Consider the following 19,701-nt stretch of genomic DNA (forward strand, 5'->3'; position numbering starts at 1 on the left):
TAGAAAACGAACAGCAGAGGTCAGTACAAACACCAGAATTGCTTTCTGCTGAGGGACTTTATTTTTTTTTATTTTTTCAGGCAACTGCCTCTATTTAACTTGCTTGAAAAAAAACGATCTGCAGAGGTCAGTAAAATATCAAAATCACTTTAGCAGTCTCTAGATTCCAGTCCGTAGAAATTGTCTTCCACCAGCACACATAGACCATAATATTTTCTTTAAATCTTGTATTTTCAGTGTTATGATCACCGAAGGCCCTGATTTTATATTAAAAACAGAGCTTGGACTAAAACATTTCCAGTTGAAAGACAATATTTCTCTCCATGTGTTCCCATACCTGGTATGTCACGCAGTTTGGTGCTTACTTTCCCTCCATGTTAAAGAACAGTAGATGTTACAGCACCCAGTCTAATGTGCTGCATAGCTAAATACAGATAAGGCCCCAAAGGCGAGACCGATTGCTTGTTTTTCATTAGTCCCCATTGCTTTCTCTGAGACACCAAAATGTTTCACAAACGTTTTTCGTTCTGTATTGTGTTTACTTGACTTCGATTAGAAGTAATTCGAAGTTGGAACAAACATCATAGAATTATTTATCCAGAGATGATCGTACTGTATAATTTACTGTCCTGATATACATGCAATCTTGATCAGAAAACAGCTATGAATATGAGTTATAGGTTTTTCAGTATTTTTCTTCTTTTAATCCTTAACCGCTTTTTTCCTGTTGTGTCGTTTTAAGCAATCGGTGAACCTGAGACATTAGACTGGTACAACCCACAAGGAGAAAGGATCATTTCTTCCCAGAGAATTGTGGTACAGAAAGAAGGGAGCCGGTCGCGGCTGACGATTTACAATGCCAAAATAGAAGATGCTGGAATATATCGATGCCAAGCCACAGACTCAAAAGGACAAAGTCAAGAAGCAACAGTCGTTCTGGAAATTTATCGTAAGACATTTCTTTTTACATGTTTCTTTATATTTAAATCCATTTTGGTTTTTTTCAAGATCTACCTTTACCCTGGTAATATTTAAACATACTTAGATAACGGCAATGCTTAATTTGTGCCAGTGCTTTCTGGTGCTCGGCAATGGCATTTATTTCTAAACACCTGCACAAGTTTTTCAGAATGCACCACATGGTTGCCCTGTGTGTCTATAATTTTAGGTGAACGCATCAGTGTAGAACGTAAGTGGTTAATATAATTTAACAGAAGTTACACCGCTAGGGCAGCCAGGCCATCCCCACAGTTCGACCTTGAACTTGGAATACTCCAATATGTTGACTGTAGCAACAGGAGCTGTGGATGGTGCCAACTACAAATAGCGACTTTGAAATACCTGGGCTCATGACACTTTTTTTTTAGAATCGAATCTCTGGAATAGCATTTCAGGAGCCATATCATTGTATGCCTTTCTTTTGTTAATTTATTTAACCTGATATTGCTTTATTTTCAGATAGTGAGCTCAGAAGCAGTGAGATGAACACGGTTTGCCTATTTCTGTTTCTGAGTTGTGCTGTCTCAAAATAAAAAAAACACATTCTGTGAAATATTAGTTTAAATGAAATCACATTCCTTCCTGCAGGTGCATTAAACAGGTGCTCGGTTCTGTGGTGTGAACAAAAGCTTATGGTAACAACACCCAGCCCTTCTAAGTTTAGGCTGTCTGTGAGGCATTGGTGTGAACTACAATGATATTAAAGGGAAAGACGCAGATGCACACAGTCCTTGCAAATGTGTATAAAACCAGCGTACTTTTGCATCAATTTGAAAAGCCCCCGTGTGCAACTAGCTTGTGTCACCATATTCAATGAATACACATTTTCATAGTTTACATTTCATATGCTAGTATGTCTAGTTCACGCAGTGGAAATAGCTCAAAATACACAACTGATAAGCTCTTCAATGCCTGGTCAAGAGTAATATGCAAAAAAGTGGTGGATGGAATGCTTGAAATAATCTCAGTCACTGTTAATTACACCATGTCACCTCAGTTTGGACCCAGCCATATGTAAATCGCCCTTGACCATGCTCCATTGGGAACAGTCCAGCTGGAACTGCCAGGCCAGGTCCTCCCTGAACCAACAACACAAGCAACTCAGTGCTAGTTTCACCCCAGTTAGAGCTCATCAGGCATTTATAGCTTGTTTCAGTGACTAGTCCTGGGTTGCTTGTGCTCCGGGGCAGGGAGGACCTGATTTGGTAGTTCGGACTAGACTGGTCCCATTGGAGCAGGGTCAAAACTGATTTGCATATAGCTGGGTCCAAACTAAGGTGGCATGGTGAGCAAAATTAGGATGGACTTGGGTGCGGCCTGAGAAAATAATCAGTGGCTGAGATAAATTCAAGCATTTCATCCATCACTTTTTGGTATACTTTAGTGGCCAGGAGCTGTAAGCGCTAGATAAAAGCAACTTCAATAGCAATAAAAAAATTTAAAAAAACAACTTAAAAAGAAGGGAACTTATAATTTTCATTAATTGAATGTTAAATGTTTCTATACTTCCGGCACACTCCTTAATCGTAGACCCCTTAGCCAACAGTGACCTGATGCACCCACCTGTATGGCTCCAACTGGACTCACATGAGTAGTGATGTGCAAGACCTCCACTTCTGCTCTTCACTCAAGTGCGCTCCACTTTCGCCTGCAGATGTGGTGAAATGGAGAAGGGGTGATGAATGATCAATGACTCTCCTGCGAGTAGGGCACGTTCTGCATGCTGAGATTCAGTTGATGCCCAACAATATGCCTCAGGGCAAGGACTACAGGATGCTTAATGTCTACACTACAACTAGCAACATTACATCTGCAGTCCCTGGGGCAAGAGGTGGGAGCTCCACCATTTTGAAAGAATGCTGCATGGAAGTGTCCAAGTTTGTGTCGGTGTGGCAGGGGTTGCCAAATGAGTCTCAAGAGTCCATCAGAGATCCCAAGGACACTCAAGGTGAGAAACATCTGCTGTAGAAGACACAAATAGACAAGAGACCAACATCTCGACCACTGCAGCAATAAGTAGGCAGGTGTGCAAGGGCAGGATGGCTTAGGATATATCAAGGTGCTGTAGAAAGAGTGTGTAAGCAGCAGGAAGAGCCGAAGCGTAAATCAGCTAATATCAAAAGGCCACGATAATGGCAAATTCTGCTCAATTAAAATTGGCTTACAAAACATTACTGTTATGTCCTGAGTAATGAGTGAATCAACTCTTCTGCATAGGTCATTCAAATAATTGCCATTAGAACTGTATTACTCTCGCCTTGTGGGGATTATGGATTCTACTTTGAAGGTTGCTGTTAGAGCGCATGTTGTGCAGGCGGTTTTGCTTGTTCATCTGTTTCCCTATTATTTGCAATCAAGATCCTCTAGACCTCTCATCCCTGTCTCATTTGTCATTTCTATAATACCATTGTGACTTACTAATTATATTGGGTTTCTGTGATCATGATTTAAGGCATTGCTAAGGCAACCGATCCTGATGAAGACATTATGCTCAAGTCATATTGTGTGATTCTGACTGCAGGTGTAGATTATATTTAAATGCTTTGTGCATCTGAAAAACGTTGCAGCAAATCTTTCTTTCCTGAAAAAAGATATAGAGCTATTTTGGGTTGAAGTTTGGTGTGAGAGGCAGAGAAATGTTGAAATTGTAGTACCCTGGCACAGTGTGCGATTAGGAGAGATGAAGGTTGAAGGTTAGACAAGAGGCCAGGGGATTCTTGTGAAATGAGTGGGACAGGGGCAGAGGAAAGAAAACAGTGACAGCAACCAGGAAAGTAGAAGATGAGGTGACATTTAAATAAGAGAAAAATAAAAACGAACAGCTCTAGACAAAAAGGTGTTGGGAGATGAGAAGGAAATGGGTATGGAGATTTTGGAGGAGAGCAGGGGATCGATCATCATCTTAAAAAAGTATTAACAGGGTGCATGGCTGCAAAGAAATTATTTTTCGATGGCATTAATTAATAAAAAATATGTCAGCATGGTAATGAAAAGAAAACCTTTACATCCTTCGACTTGTATTCATCGGGGTAAGCTTAGCTTAAATTCTATGTATAACAGAGGGATTCTGGAATTTATTAGACCTGGTAGCCTTAGGGTGGTCTTCCTCCCAACATTTTGCCTTCCTCCTCCATTGTTCCTCATCTCGCAATTGCAGGCATTGGCAATCTGTACATACACTTTAACACTGCCAACCAGTGCTAAGGTGCTTGTGCTTTCCAGTTTAAACATGGCAATATTGGTTCATCATCAATTACCATATTTAATTTACTTGTAGGTTCCTAGTAAAGGTGTACTACATGTTTCCAAGGCCTATAAATTAAATGCTACTAATAAACCTGCAGCACTGGTTTTGCCACCCACTTAATTAACCCTGGTAAGCGTGTCTCAGGTCTACATTTGCAGAGCCTGCGAGTGCTGTTTTGAATTGGCATTTCAATCTGGCAAAAAAACCTTTTAAAAGGGCCAAAAATTCATTTTTAATATGTATAAGCCACCCTTAGGGTGGGTCCTGGACAGCCCAGAAATCAGGGTGCAATGAATTTAAAAAGTAGGATATGTACTTTTAAGTTTTACATGTCCTGGTAAAGAAAAACTCTTAAATAAATTTTTCACTACTGCAAGACCTATCGCTTCAAATGGATAACATTGGAGTTGCCTTATTACTTTTAGAAAGTGTAATTTCCAAGAGATAACTGGTTCATGATTGGTGTCTCCGGAATCCTAATTTAGAATCCTAACTTCTGGTGAAGTCGGATTTTAAGTTACAATTCCGAAAATGCCACCTTTATAAAGTTGGTCCTTTCTTGCCTTAGCAATTTGGTGCCTGCAGCCTGTGTCTTTTCACATGATTGGACGTAGTTAGCAGTTGTGTTTTGTGTATTCCTCCTTGAAAGCCAGACACAATGGGAGCTTACATGTGACTGGATGGGCCGTCACTGACAGGATGGAAGGGAGGAGCTGGGCACAGCATTATTTACACCTGAATAGGCTGTATCCTGGCCACACAAAAGGATGCATTCCAACTGTAGTTAATCTGTAATGATACTGAGTTAACTGAAAATTGTTTGCCCATTGAGTACTTTACTGGGAAAGATTGGGACTGTGCTATTCACAGGGACTTCAGCAGTGCAAACGGAGCATTATTTGTAGATTAGCAGAAAAATGTAACCTATGTGGGGATTTAAGGTCCTCTGCCAAAGTCCAATGAGAATTGGAATTGATGAATGGGGTTGTCTTGAGTGGTGATAAAGTAGTACAACCATCTGACTTGAACAAGAGAATTGTTAGTCTAGCTCACGGAGGACATTGAGTGATTTGCAGCATAAAGAGGATGATTTGAGAGTTTTTTTAGTGGCTGGGCTGGATGAGGGAGTAGACAGATGTGGCCAGCACTGTAAGTGATAGAGAGTGCCTCCTATGATTTTCTGATATGTGATGAATATTTTGGAGGACATGTTCTGTAGACCATATTTGCTGGATTATTTGGTGTCAGACACTGGCCCTTACTTTACTAGTTCAAAATTGTTTAAATATTTGGATAAATGTGGTATCCCAAAAAGAAAAGTAGTATGTTATCGCCTAAAAGCTAATGGACATGCTTAGCACTTCAACCACATTATCAAGGAGGTTATTCTGTTAGTGATCTGAGGATGGATCCTTTTAAGTAAAGCTTGGCAGGGCACTTTACTTTCTTACAGAAGCACTGTTAAATCTGTAACAGTGTTTCATCATTTGAATTCATTGTTTGATGAAAACAAGGTTAGTCCCTTGCCCTGTGGTGGTTGAATGGAAGGACTGCTACTTCAGGAGTCTTCTGAGTTTCTAAGTAAATGGCGTTTAAAAGTGTACAAAGAAAGGCAGAAGAGTAAAAAACGAATCAGATTGCCTGGGATGCATGGGAAGTCACACTGAAAATGGTCTGGCCCTAGTAGGGTTGTTGATGTCTTGAATTGTGCTGTGAAGGTTGAGGTAGGTGCAATTTGAATACAGCTTCAACATTTAAAGTCAATTGCAGAGAAATCTCAGTGTAGCAATAAAGAGGGTGGGGTCCTCCTTGATATTGATTCCTTGAAGCAATCATAGTACTCTACTATTACAACAGATACATCCCAATTGAGTGCCATAATTCACAGAGATGATTTGGATACTTTGGGTGTCACAACTAGCATAGCTCCCGTACTCCACTCTAGGTATTTGATTCTCAATGATGGCATTGGTAGTCACTGGATCAGAATGCCTCATGGGAAATATAGAGATTTTGTTCTGTTATAATGTCCTTCCTCCCAAAAGGTGTTAGTTTCTGTAGACTTTTTAAGCTCTTTGTATATGTGATTGTTACTTGTTCCCCTCTTTTGCAAATTTGTTTCAGTGTAGTGTATTTTGTATTTGGCTCCACAGCCAATGTATTTGAGAATCTCTTCGAATAAGGGGTGGATCTTCCTGTCAGTGCAGTAATTCACAGGTTCTTTAAAGCCCTGTCCTTGTGACAATTTTTCTGAGCAAGACACCTTGCACTTTATATTTTTCAGCAACTTTTACAGTATTGTCCAGAAAAAAAGGTATCCTTCCATTGGTAAGGACTAGTCATTTTGTACAAGTAAGGCCCGGTCTGGTGTATCTACAAATGCTGTCTTCCCCCATGGTCTGCTTTGGAGTGGTAAGCTTTCTTTCAGTAGCCCTAAGACATAGGAAGAAGTTGTTCAAGGAATAGAGAGCTCCTGTTTGATTCTGTGCCTAGGAGCATTGCTCTCAAGGACACTGTATTTGTACTTGCAATGTTATATTTGCAATTTACATGTCCACTTTTTAAACTCCTGATTCTGTGATTTCTAGCTCTTTTAGTTGATTTTCATCCTTGCACTATTTGTCTGTTTTTAAACATCCATCTATTTAAACTGATTGTAGGTAAATATGTTTTATTTAATGAGCGTTTATGGTCTACAATGGCCGAATAAAGAACCATTGACTTGACTTAACACTCACTGATACGCTTTAGCCTTCTGTTGGAGAAAGTAGAGCTTTTCAAAAATTTGCACCTGTTTATATTTCTACTAGCAGCCCGCCCCGGCGTTGCCCGGGGCAGAAGGGGGCTGGGGGCAGCATCGCAGCAGGAGTGGCGTAGCAGAGTGGCCGTTTTGTTGGTCCTGGCCTCTTCTCCCCATGCTTTGTTTTCCCCGCCGTCCCGACTTTGAAGAAAATGCTTTTTGAGCACTCAGTGTTTATGGCCCCCGCCCGTCGTTGGTCCTGGCCGCTCCTGCCCACGCTTTGTTTCCCGCTACGTCCCGACTTTGAGGAAAATGCTTTTTGAGCACTCAGTGTTCATGGCCCCCGCCCGTCATTGGTCCTGGCCGCTTCTGCCCACGCTTTGTTTCCCCCTACGTCCCGACTTTGAAGAAAATGCTTTTTGAGTACTCAGTGTTTATGGCCCCCGCCCGTCGTTGGTCCTGGCCGCTTCTGCCCACGCTTTGTTTCCCCCTACGTCCCGACTTTGAGGAAAATGCTTTTTGAGCACTCAGTGTTTATGGCCCCCGCCCGTCGTTGGTCCTGGCCGCTTCTGCCCACGCTTTGTTCCCCCTACGTCCCGACTTTGAAGAAAATGCTTTTTGAGCACTCAGTGTTTATGGCCCCCGCCCGTCGTTGGTCCTGGCCGCTTCCGCCCACGCTTTGTTTCCCCCTACGTCCCGACTTTGAGGAAAAGGCTTTTTGAGCACTCAGTGTTCATGTCCCCCGCCCGTCCCTCGGTGCCCACCCGCGGATGCTTCTCTTACCTCTTCCTCCGCTCCTCCCCGCGCTGCAGATTTTACCGCTCCACTGCTCCTTCACTTCTCGCCGCTCCACAGCTCCTCCCCGCACGCATGTCCACCGCTGTTCCTCGGGCTCCTGTACGCCGCTCCTCCCTACGTTGCTGATGTCAGCACGCACGTCGCGGCCGGCCGGCGCTACTTCCAAGGAACTACTTTTTTTTAATTGTAAATTTTTAAAATAAGGTATATATTTTTTTTATATAGCATTTGTCCTTCTACTTGTCCTGACGTTTTCAAACATGTATTGGGTGTTTGGAATGGTGGTGTAGTTTTCGAGTTTACCTGGCTCAAAGGTCACAGTTCTCTCTTTATAATAGTAGTATAGATAACATTCGCATTCATGCAATTCTTGAGAAAGCCTGTAAATCCCAATTTGAGTATATTAGTAATTCATATTGTACATTTTCTGCATATATTTTAAGATGCACACTTTTTCGGTATGGAACAGTTCTGTGGTTTTTATTTTAATTCCTATGAATGATTGGGTACATTATTAACGACTTTATTTATACTGCCGTTTAACTGAAAGAGACATGCAGGAAATAAGGACACATTGAACACTATTATAGAGAAGATTCTCCTTAGTGCAAATTCAAGAAATGTTATATTCATTACCCAGTGCCCACAAGCAGTACAAATGAAGTGTTTGTTTACTTAAAATGTCTTCAGGTGAACATGGCCAGCCTTTCCTGCCATGCAGCTGTAGGTGGACAACAAAAATGCTAATTTAATTGGATTGTACTGGGTTTGACTTCAGAGCCGAGGTATGGAGATGCCTGGCTTTGAAAGTATGCACTTGACAGATACGCTTGCACTGGGCATATTTTATTAAACATTCGGATGAGAATAATACCCTGCAGTCGCTATTACTAAAATTAACATCGGTGGCTGAAAAACCCACAAAATGCTCTTTGCCACGCGGTAGTGAAACAGAACAAATAGCTGGATTATAGTTATCCAACTGTAAATAAAGACGCACAAACAGCTCTAAATCTCGTTGCAATCCCAATTTGTCCTAAATATATACATATAAGTGTCTTTGTTTTATTTATTTACCTTTGTATAAAGGAACATTGACAGAGGCATATGTAGCACTTAAAAGACTGTACATTTACAATTTACAAAATCTGAATCAAATATATGAAATACACATTCATTCAAGAGCTGCACTGTATACAAAACCAAATACATTTAACATCAGCTTAAGGTAGCTCTTGATTACTACCGTTTTCTGAGGGCAAAAGAAGTGAAAGCAAGTCATGTAGGCGGGGAAAGTGAGATCCAGAAACCAGGAGTGCCAAGTGAAAAAGCTGTATTTGTAGGAAGTGATTTTATAAATGAAACACTATTAACCTCTTCCATGCTCGTGACGGAACCGTTCCGTCACGAGCCACGGGTGGGCTGTGCTGGTGACGGAACGGTTCCGTCACGGCCCTGCCGCCGCACCTGCGCGGCGTGAATTCCGCGCCTGTGCTGACGTTCTAAAGAACGGGCGGGGCCGTGACGGAACCGTTCAGTCACAAGCACAGCTCACCCGCGAGCCGTGACGGAGCGGTTCTGTCACAAGCACGGAACCGCCGCGCGGCCGCCCCACCCCCTTAGCACTTTGGCGGAATAGCCGCCGCAGCGAAGGGGTTAAGAAACTTGCTGCGGGTGTCGCACATCAGTAGGGACAGCTGAACCTTTGGGTCAGATGGTAAACTCGTTTGAAGAGAATCGCAATTTCAGCATACATGTAAATATGGATGTGATATTAATACACTTTCTAGTGCCAGTAATGAGGCTTGCAGCTGTGTGCAATACAACTTTCAGCTGAAGGAGGGCACATTTAGAATGTGCTATCAACATGGCAGTTGCTTATCAAGCATGAAATGTACTGCAGTTTTACCTGAGAATTCAAGGAGAAAAGGTTTAGCAAGACGTGAAGGGGTAGCTGGAAATGGTCGGTCTGAAACATTTTAGAACTTCCAAGTTCTTGGTTAAGATGTATTCTAAGGCAGCGGTTCTTAACCATTTGACTTCCATAGACCCCCAGAGAACCACTAGTGAAAGCTGGCAGACCCACCTAAGAAGTTTATAATGTAAACCCCAAAACAATACACAAAAATACAGAAAGAAGTAGACATCAGATACATAAATTGTTGGACTTGGCCCTTTTTGCAGAGTCTTCCCAGAACATTATGCCGTCCTCTTGTATTTTTTCTGACCTGTTGTTTGTGGTTTTATGACTCTGGGCTGTGACCCCCATGTCGTTGGAACTGCTTAGAACTGTACTGGAAGAAGAGGACTGCTGTGGCCAGGAAGTTCCGCCATTTGGGACTCACTGCTGCCTGCTGGGTGGCTGAAAGGATTGACTCTCTGTGTGGTGACCCCGTGTGCTGACCTGCCTGTGCCCTGTTCTCTGCCCTAGTCCTCTCTGGGGACTCAGTGGAGGTCCCCCTCCCTCCGCTCATGAAGAGCACTTGATTCCTTCCTAAAACGCATGGTGAGTGCCGTATTTCCTTGAGGGGAGGAAAAGGAAGCAGCCGGTGGCCGTGTTGGCGCACCTACAATCAAGCGTGTGGTGAGCGCTCTACTTCTGTTGCCCTGAAGGGCCTAGGTGGGGCATTGTGCCAAGAGCAGCATATGGAGTGCTCCAGGATTTCTGTGCCCACTGTATTTGAGTCCCTGATGTGGTCTCGTGTTGCTTTATCGCACGACAGACATGTGCATTGTTATTATTAACTGAGCTCAAGAAGTAAGCTCAATCTCCCAAGTATGGTGGGCGCAGAGAGAGAAATCGTGCTGTGGGGAGAGGCCATCGAGGGGGATGCTCCCTAAGCTGCCGTAAGTCAGGCAGAGTTTAAGCCTGGTTGTGGAGGGGCCCACTGCTGTGAGCGGTTGAGCAGGTAAGAGCCAGGCAGACAGAGGCTTTGCTCCATGGAATGAGGCCATCCCTGCCTCCTCGGCGAGGGAGGCGTGGGGTGAGCAAAGAGCCTCACACGCCCGTGAAACTGTCCCCGGGGAAACAGGAGAAAGAGGGCCAGTCACCGGCCTTAGCCAGGAGGACCCACCTTGAAGAGAGCCCGTACGGGTCTGGACCAGCTACACCACGAGGAGGTCGCTTGGGTGCCCGTGCTCAGAGGAGGCACCTCAGGCAAGTGAATTGAGTAGCGTGTTGCATCCCCCGCCCCTGATTTGGTGCGCTAGGCACCAGGGCCATTCTTTGTGGGGTTAGGGCGAGGCGAGATCTCGACGGAGGCCCCTGAGCCAGACATTCACGCATCCCCCATGATAGGTGGGCAGGTAGTCTTTAAGCCTATACTGGGGGAGACAGTTGTAGCCTAACGGGTAATGTGCCTGTGTTATGCCCTGATGGAAGGGTACCTTAACATTGCCATTAAGGATCTTACATAACTATAGTTACAGTGTCTGGGCTGCACCCTAGGTATCGTAATGGTGATCTGCACATGCCTACGGTGAGCATGATGTAATTAGGTGAAGTGTGCACTCTATAGTCGTTTCTTACAGTGCACAGTTGATGTGATTTATACCTAATGCTTTTCTAAAGTGTGCGATATTGACAATGAGGATGTGTTGCTAATGTGTGCACTTTGCAGGTTTATTTTGCTATAGTGGACTGCTGATGTTGTCTATGCATAGCGTGTTGTGCTAAGGGCAAACTCATGCGACAGTAAGGAGTTTTGGAAGGTCATAAATGCCCTATATTTTAAAGACACAAACGCCCCGTCTTTGGATACCCATGTAGAGGAAGCTGCTTGGATAGGGCACTTTTAAAGTATTTTTTCATTCCAAACTCTCCATGTGCTTCCCCAAACTGATAAATTGCCTCTCGCCCAAGGATTCCTGTCATTCTCATTGTATGAAGTGAAAAAAGGATTGGAAGCGTGTGTTCAAGGGAAAGCCTCGGGACCAGATGGAGTTCCAATAGACCTCTTTCAGACCGATCTTGACCTATGGGTGCCTCTAATAACAAATGTTTTTAATTGCATAGCAATAGAGGGCCCGCCACCATCTTGGAACCATAGCATCATAGTCCCAATATTTAAAAAAAGGGAAATAGGGCCAGCCCAAAGAATTACAGGCCCATCTCCCTTTTGGACACAACAGCCAAAAGTCGTGGGTCGGCTGTTGCTAGCCAGATTAGAGGAATGGGCCCAGGATCGCAATATTCTAATGCAGGCCCAATACGGCTTTCGCTGAGGCTTGGGGACAGTTGACCAGTGTCTAAACCTCTCGCTTTGCGTAGACAAATACTCGAAGGCCAAAGATGGGAGGTTGTACATGGACTTCATGGATTTGTCAGCGGCTTTTGATTGTGTGTCTCACCCTAAATTATGGTTCATGATGGAGGGCATGGGGATTGATCCCCTGATCCTCCGCTTTATTCGCCAGCTGTATGCAAATGCCACAGCCTCTGTGCGGTATGGCAGAAGAGGGGAATGCACGCAGTCATTTAAGATCAAGAAGGTTGTCAGACAGGGCTGTGTCCAGGCCCCATTCCTTTTTTCCATCTATACCAATGGGGTGGAGGCGGCCCTGTCTGGCCTTTCTTTAGACGTGCCAAAATCTGATAACATCTCTCTCCCAATATTGGCATACGCGGACGATGCGGTTTTAATTGCTAGAAGAGGGGTAGCTCTTCAGAATCTTAGATCCTTATACTCTTTATTTATGGCCTCATTAGACCTCAGAGTGCACGAATCTAAGTCATTTATTATCATAGCGGAAGCACCTAACGGGGAAAAGGTGCCATATTTCCATCTAGGCTCAAAGTAAATCGATATGGTTGACTCCTTCCCATACCTGGGGATCCTGTTTGATAGCAAGCTCTCCTGGAACAAAATGGTGGCAGAAAGAGCATTGGGCATGGAGAGAGGTCTTCAAGCTATAAAGGGTTCGCAAAGAAATTAGGAGCTAGTCCTTTGGAAACAATTAAAAAGATCTATGAAGCCAAAACAAAAGCGGCAGCAACCCTATGGGGCTGGAGTTTGGGGAATGGCAAGAATCGACCAAATGCAGAAAGTGGAAGATACTTTTTTTAGTCAAGGGTTTCGTTGCCATCTTCATCACCCTCTTATATTCTCCATCTCGAATTGGACCTCCCTTTCTTGGCTGACTCTATCAGAATGGCCCCCATCCTGCTGTGGTTTTCGATTTGGCGAAGTACAACTGTCAAATTAACCCAACGCATAATTGGTGATTGTCTGGGGCTCGAGAGACATAGCAGGATTGGATGGCTTAGATATGAGGAGGCGGAACTAAATGCAATAGGGCAGGGCAAACTTTTTAGGGACCCCTCACTATGCAGCAGAGTCTCTAAACAGCAAATAATTTATCTTTATGCACAGAAGGCCAATTGTAGGGAAAAGAACAGGCATTTACAGGCGCTTGCAGTCTACGATCCAATTCCTCCAAGACTGGAGGAAGGCTGTTGTTACCTCTCCCATGTTACAGTAGCTCAACACAGATTTATTCTGTTGCGCTTTCTCCTGAATCTGTTCCCCTAATGTTCGGGTTCCCAGAGAAGAGGTATAAGCATGCAGACTTATGCCCCTGCCCGTGCGATAATTGTTCTCCCCAGTCTGACCTACACTTGGTATTGTTTTGTAGGCTTTATCACACTGATAGAGTGAGGATTCTCCTCCCAACCTTAAGGTGTCAACATTTCTTGCAATACAGGGTGGCACTATATTTTTTAAAAGCTCTTTCTAATCCCCACATCTGTTTTATGGTAGCATCCTTCTTGTGGGCTTGCTGGAGAAAGAGAAGGGCAATGGGCTCGCTGCTATGAATTTTTAATATTTACGGATTAAAATGTACACACAATATTGATTTTAATAAAAGGCTAAAAAAGCTTTTTATCTAATCTTTTAAAGGTCTTTGGTTTTATATAAATTATTTATTGTGACCTAACCGATGATATTGTGCTTTTATGATCTGTTTGTACATAGATCGAATAAATATTTGAATTGAATTGAAGTGCAGCCTTACCAGTAGCTACTGGTCCTTAACTGTGATGATTATGACAATGGCCCAATTGGCCAAATGATTTATGTAATCCCTGTGAAAACATCACAAGTGCCTAGTTGCACAGTGATATATATGTGATTGTTTTATAATATGGGTTTATAGATAATGCTAAGGCTATTTTTTATAAAACCTTGTGTGGAGGTTCTTTTTGGTGTGTCTGGTGTGTCGCTTCTGTGTGAGTGTGTTGCGGAAACACTTTACACATTGCCTCTCGGATAGGCCTGACTTCTCTGCCAAGCTACAAAGGGGATGAGCAGGAGTTAACTTCAGTGTGTAACTCCCTTGCCCTGACTGGAGTGGTGGGATCTGCCTGCCTTAGGTGCATACCCTAGCCAACCAGAAACCCCATTTCTAACACAAATTATGAAATATTTTACTTAATTTAAAAACTAAATTAATGATGTTGGATGCAGGAATCCACCAACTCATAATTTCAAAAGGACACAAACCTGTAACTGCACTGGGACTTGAGCAGTGATACTATAACATGCTTTCTACTGCTTTACTCAATTCAGTCTTATTCTGAACAACACACAGAATGTACTCTACCAACATGCAATTCACTTTTTTCTACAAGGCTGTTGACCTGAAGGTGATACAATGCTTGGCATTTGTGCTCAATCACATTGTTTTTGCAGAAACTCCCTAATTTCCTTGGAAACAAACTGCACCCCGTTATCGGACACCATCTTTTTAGGGCATCCTTCCTGCAAGAATAATTTCTTTAGGAATGTTATGAAGGCTCAGTGTTGGGCTCTTCCATGAAGTCCACTTCCTGCCTCTTGCTATAATAATCCACCACTACTATGGCAAACCATGATCTTAGTGGTGAAGTGTAAAATAGGCCTATAAAATCGATCAATAGTTTAGACCATAGCCCATCAGGTAGAGCAATTGATTGAAGTGGCACGGCTTCTCTTTTCTTCCCTTTGTTGCTGTTAGCACATATAGCACATGCCTCAGCACTTGTGGAATAATCTGTATCCATACCCGGCTATCAATAGCTTCCCCTGATCTTTCTTAAGGTAATAGTTTGTCCCAGGTGACCCTCATACCAAACCAAGATTATCTTATCTTTCAAACCAGAGGGGGGATGAATTTGTCACCTCTCATTGGCATCCCGTTCCTCTCAACCTCTCAATCTCTGGATCCCTACTGGCAAAATGTTATCCCTGACCATCCTTCTTTAACATATTTCCTCACACACTCCAAATCTTCATCTTCAATCATTTTGACATTCCACTCATCCCTCGAAACCACATTTCCTTTGCAGACATCCTCACAAAACATAGAAATTTCAGCAGAACTGACCGGGGAGCATAGTCACTAATCCTCTCTGGAGTTCCACCCGGGATGTACTCAATTTGAAAATCATACTGTGAGAGTTTGGAGCTTAATCTGGCCAATCTGGGAACCTGGTCTCTGATTACAGTACCTCCAAGTATATTCACCAATGGCTTTTGATCCGTTTTGATGGTAAATCTCCTTCCCATATAAAACATTTAAAGCATTCCACAGCCCAACAAGAAGCTAGCAGTTCTTTCTCTATTATAGAAAAGACGTTTTCATTTTCTTTCAATGACCTGGAAGCGAAACCCACAGTTAGCTTGATTACAACACTGCTTTTTTTAGCAAGTGTTGCGCCCAGACCATAGTTACTTGCATCTACAGTAATGATACACTCCCTTGTGGGATTAAAAGGTGCCGACAAAATGTCATGTTTGAGAACATCAAATTCATCCAGCCAGGTGTTGCTCCAATCAACTGTCTTTTTTTTAGAAGTTCAGTCAGGTTTGCAGTTTTAGCTGTGACGTTTTTTACAACCTTTGAGTAAAACTCGCAAACTCCAAGAAATGATGCAACCTGATCCTTGCTATTAGGAACTCTTGTAATTGATTTGGCCAATGCAGGGCTTGGTTCCACTCCTTTTTTGGATATGAAATTGCCTAAATAATCAATGCTACTTTTGGCGAATTCAAATTTTTTCGTATTGGCTACACTCCCAAATTTCTGCAATCATTGTAGCAAACCATGCAAGAGTTTGGTATTATTGACCAGGTCTTCCCCCACCACCAGGATGTCATCCTGGAACATCACCACCACTAAGAAACCCTATAGTAATTTTTTCAACACACATTTGAAAACCTCATCAGTAGGCTTCAATTCATAATGCATTATCTTGAGGTGAAATGTGCTGACTGGTGAAATGATTGCTGTAAAATGTTTAGAGGACTCATCTAGCTCAGTGCCTGCATGGGAATGCCCATGAACCACCCATGGTATGCCCCCTTGGTGCTAAGTAATGCAAAGCAGGGCTATGCGCTGCTTTGCGCTAATTTCAAGTTATTTTCCAGTGTGAAACAGGTTTTATGCTGGAAAGTAAGTAGGTGAACAAAGATTTAACGTCATTTTGCCTCACTTTTGGTATGCAAACACAGCAATAAATGTTAGTGTTCCTGCACTAACAGAATATGCACTGTTCCAATGTTGAGCCCACCCCGCTGTAATAAGTAATAGCTGTGCTGAAGAAATGTGTGCACATCACAGATTGAAACATGCAGTGCACTGTTCCCAAGATGTGCTTTTGTAGTACTCAAATAGCTGTGTTGAACAAATATGCGTGCCTCACAAAACATACCATTTTGTCCAGTACAAAACAATATGCTAAGGAAAAGTGTGCCTATTACAGTGTGAATTCTCCATCTCAAGAGACAATACACTACGAGAATGTGTGCGTATCACAGTTTGTTACATCTCAGATCCATACCTGAGATATGCTACGACATTTCTTACCAACAAAAACTACACGTATTGCGCTGCTGACATATGTGCACATCACAGTGTTTAAGTTTGTGAATCGAAGGTTGCAACACTTTGGTATCTTCCCAAACCAAAATGGCAGAGGGTGTTGTTGCATGCGTACTTTGCCCCCTCATCACAAGCTCACCTCACCAGCTGCGCAAAAGAAGAAGTTGGCTACAGCAACCATGAAGTCTGTGGAAGCAGTGGCACAGGCAGGACGCATGCATTGTGATGTAGGAAACCACTTACAACATTAGAGTAGGTGAAGCTTGATTTGTTTTTAGGGCGCTGTGCACTGTGACACCATAAGTTCACAGCAGTTGATCACGTTAAGCTTGCGGGCCTGTCCTGCTGGATGAGTACTTGTGCGACCCACAACAGACCAAAATAAAATGACTTGAGTGACAAAGATGTGCTTGTCAGCACACTGGTTCCCCAAAACCTCCCAAAAGGCTTATAATCAGTTTAATCGCATGCAGCGCTAAACTGTCACTGGCCTGTTTCCTGTGCTTCCCTTCATTTAAAAAATCAGCTGACACCTCTGCCCTTAGACAATACTTGTATGACAAACAAAATACTGTCCATGGGTGCACACAGAATACACATTGTGGATTCTTCACTGTGGCCAGATCATTTCCAAATTGTGGGAGTGTGAAAAGACCACAACACTCAAAATGTATAAACTCAAGAATTTAGTTTATTGGTCACAGTCATCTCCAGCATCTGGCAGCAACTTCTAGACATAGAACTCCCACGTGAACATATCTTGCTCTGCATTCCACTTTCCATAGGGCTGAAACATAGAATGTGGAATATAAAGAGCAGATAACATCACCACACAAAACAATATTCAAAAACTGACATTTTATTTAGAAGGTTGGAGCATTTCAAAGTGTTGTTTTATTTCTTAAAACACAAAGTGATATATTGGGCTTCAGCATATTAGTTTGCTATTTATGTTTCAAATGCATGCTCTTCTTGGGGTTCGCAAGTGTTTCAATTGGGTCCACTGTTAGAAGTGGGGTTTCTGGTTGGCAGAGGTATGCACCCTGTCCGAGCAGGAAACACTACTCTTGTCAGGGTAAGCTAGATAGCTTGACACAGAGCAGTTAGCCTTACCTAAAAAGGCATTGTGTAAAGAATTTGTACCGCACTAACACATAGTAATCCAATGACAACACACCACAAAAAGACACATCAGAGGTCTAGACAAAATAGAGAATTGTTATCTGAGTAACTCAAGATCAAAACAACAAACATCCAATGAGAAGAACTGGAGTTATGATCTTCTTAAGAATAAATCAAAAATAGTACTTAGAAGTCAATAGCGCTAAAAGGTTACTTAAGGTCACGCTAGACCGGGATAAATACAAAGTACAGGCTGAGTGAGATAGAGGGCAGGCCAGCTACAGGACTCAAACAGGCCCTGATGATAAATTTGCTTGGATGGATCAATGCATTGTTGTAGAGAGTCCAATTTGTAGGTTCCAATGTAAAAGAGATTCATAACCAACTTTTGAGGCCCAGGACTGGAGGGGGCACCTGGAACAAGGGTAGGACTCACAGATTGCCAGAAGTACCAGCAGAATTGCAAGAAGTATTTTATGACCCTGAGACTTCCAAAAACAGGAGGCTAGCACTTAGAGTCACTTTGGGTTCAAGTGAATTGGATCCAGTCCTTGTACTCAGCAGGGCAGAGGTTAGCAGGCAGCAGGAGCAGATCAGGACAGCAGTGAAGCAATTCCTTGGAATAATCAGTCAAGCAGAGTGGCAATCTGTGTAGCACAGCAGTCCTTACTCCTGGCAGAATTCTTCACAGGTCCAGTAGTGTACTCATTTGTGCATTTGAAGTGGGGGTGACTTCAAAGCAACTCCTTGAAGTGCGCAGGTCCCCTTTAATCCCAGCCCTGTTTGCCAGGCTATCTGTGGGGGGGTAATTAGCCCTTGCTGAGAAACTGCCTTTATACCGCAGCTCGAATCATTCTGTACCTTAAAACCGTGGTCCGAACAACAGATGCATCTTTACAACACATTCCTTTACTGTACAAATTGTTACAATGACTTTGCTGAAAAGAAGCCCTGTTGGGCTTTAGGTCCAACACTTTCTCTACTGTTGCACAGACTGGAGACGGTATAGTAAATTACACTATTCCAGCTCCAATGCTTTCCCGAAGGTAAGTAGTTGTAACGGCGTGCATGGTAGAGGAATGCATTGTAATGACACATTTGTGGCTCGGACCAAATTGTAAAGGCATGTATAAAAAATGCCTAGATGGTTCCGACATACAATCACCTTGGTGTGGGGACAGGACACAGCTGATTCATATGTGTCATCTCCCTCTCCCCCTTCCTGCCCAGGATAGCTATCAGAATGCAGATGAGTCTTCTGCCACATCCACCCTCCCTGCATTTGTGGCTATCTAGAAGGAATGCACAAACTGTAGCTGGCACCCACCCCAGATGTGTATTGGAGACAGGTTGCAGGCACACAGAGTTAAGTTAAGAACAGAGTAGTGTCCGCGTTCTAAAAGTGGCATTTCGATAATAGTGATGTTGAATCAAACTTTATCATTAAAAAGGATTTATCATTATACCATTACAAAGATATGAAACATTATTTAGCTACTCCTCTCTAATCAGAAATTACAGCTAAAAGTGTTTTAGGGCATTCTCAATGCTAGCGTGTGAGAGCTGTAGGCCTCACAGTAGTGAAAAATGAATTTAGCTGTTTGTTATTACCAGGACCGTCAAACTTAAAAGTGCATGTCTACCTTTTAATTATTACCTAGGGTTACCTAGGGCCTACCTTAGGGGTGCCTTATGTGTAAGGCTCCCTGTTTTCTGTTTTTACTGACAGAACACCGTTTATTTTCTTGTCTGTATTTATTTTTAAATATGGATAAAAACGGAAATTGGGTGCTTTTTCAGTGATTCCAAATACACTTTTCTGATATGTAAAGGGGTTAAAAAAGAAAGGAGTTTTGGTAAAGAGGATTAAACAGCAGTAGATATGCACAAAGCGGTATACAACCTTTACAACGCAACTTTTACAACGCACTAC

General features: G+C 42.9%; 1 protein-coding gene across 1 annotated transcript in view; it reads left to right on the plus strand.

Annotated features, from left to right (window-relative positions):
• The first annotated feature begins 831 nt into the window (after positions 1 to 831).
• NCAM2 (neural cell adhesion molecule 2) overlaps positions 832 to 19,701 on the plus strand; it is an 808,853-nt gene continuing 789,983 nt past the window's right edge. The window contains exon 1 of the mRNA XM_078658362.1: positions 832 to 949. The gene's annotated coding sequence lies outside the window, so the exon portion shown is untranslated. The remainder of the gene's footprint in view (positions 950 to 19,701) is intronic.

The sequence above is a fragment of the Lissotriton helveticus genome, chromosome 8 (assembly GCF_964261635.1).
Source record: "Lissotriton helveticus chromosome 8, aLisHel1.1, whole genome shotgun sequence".
Taxonomy (NCBI): domain Eukaryota; kingdom Metazoa; phylum Chordata; class Amphibia; order Caudata; family Salamandridae; genus Lissotriton; species Lissotriton helveticus.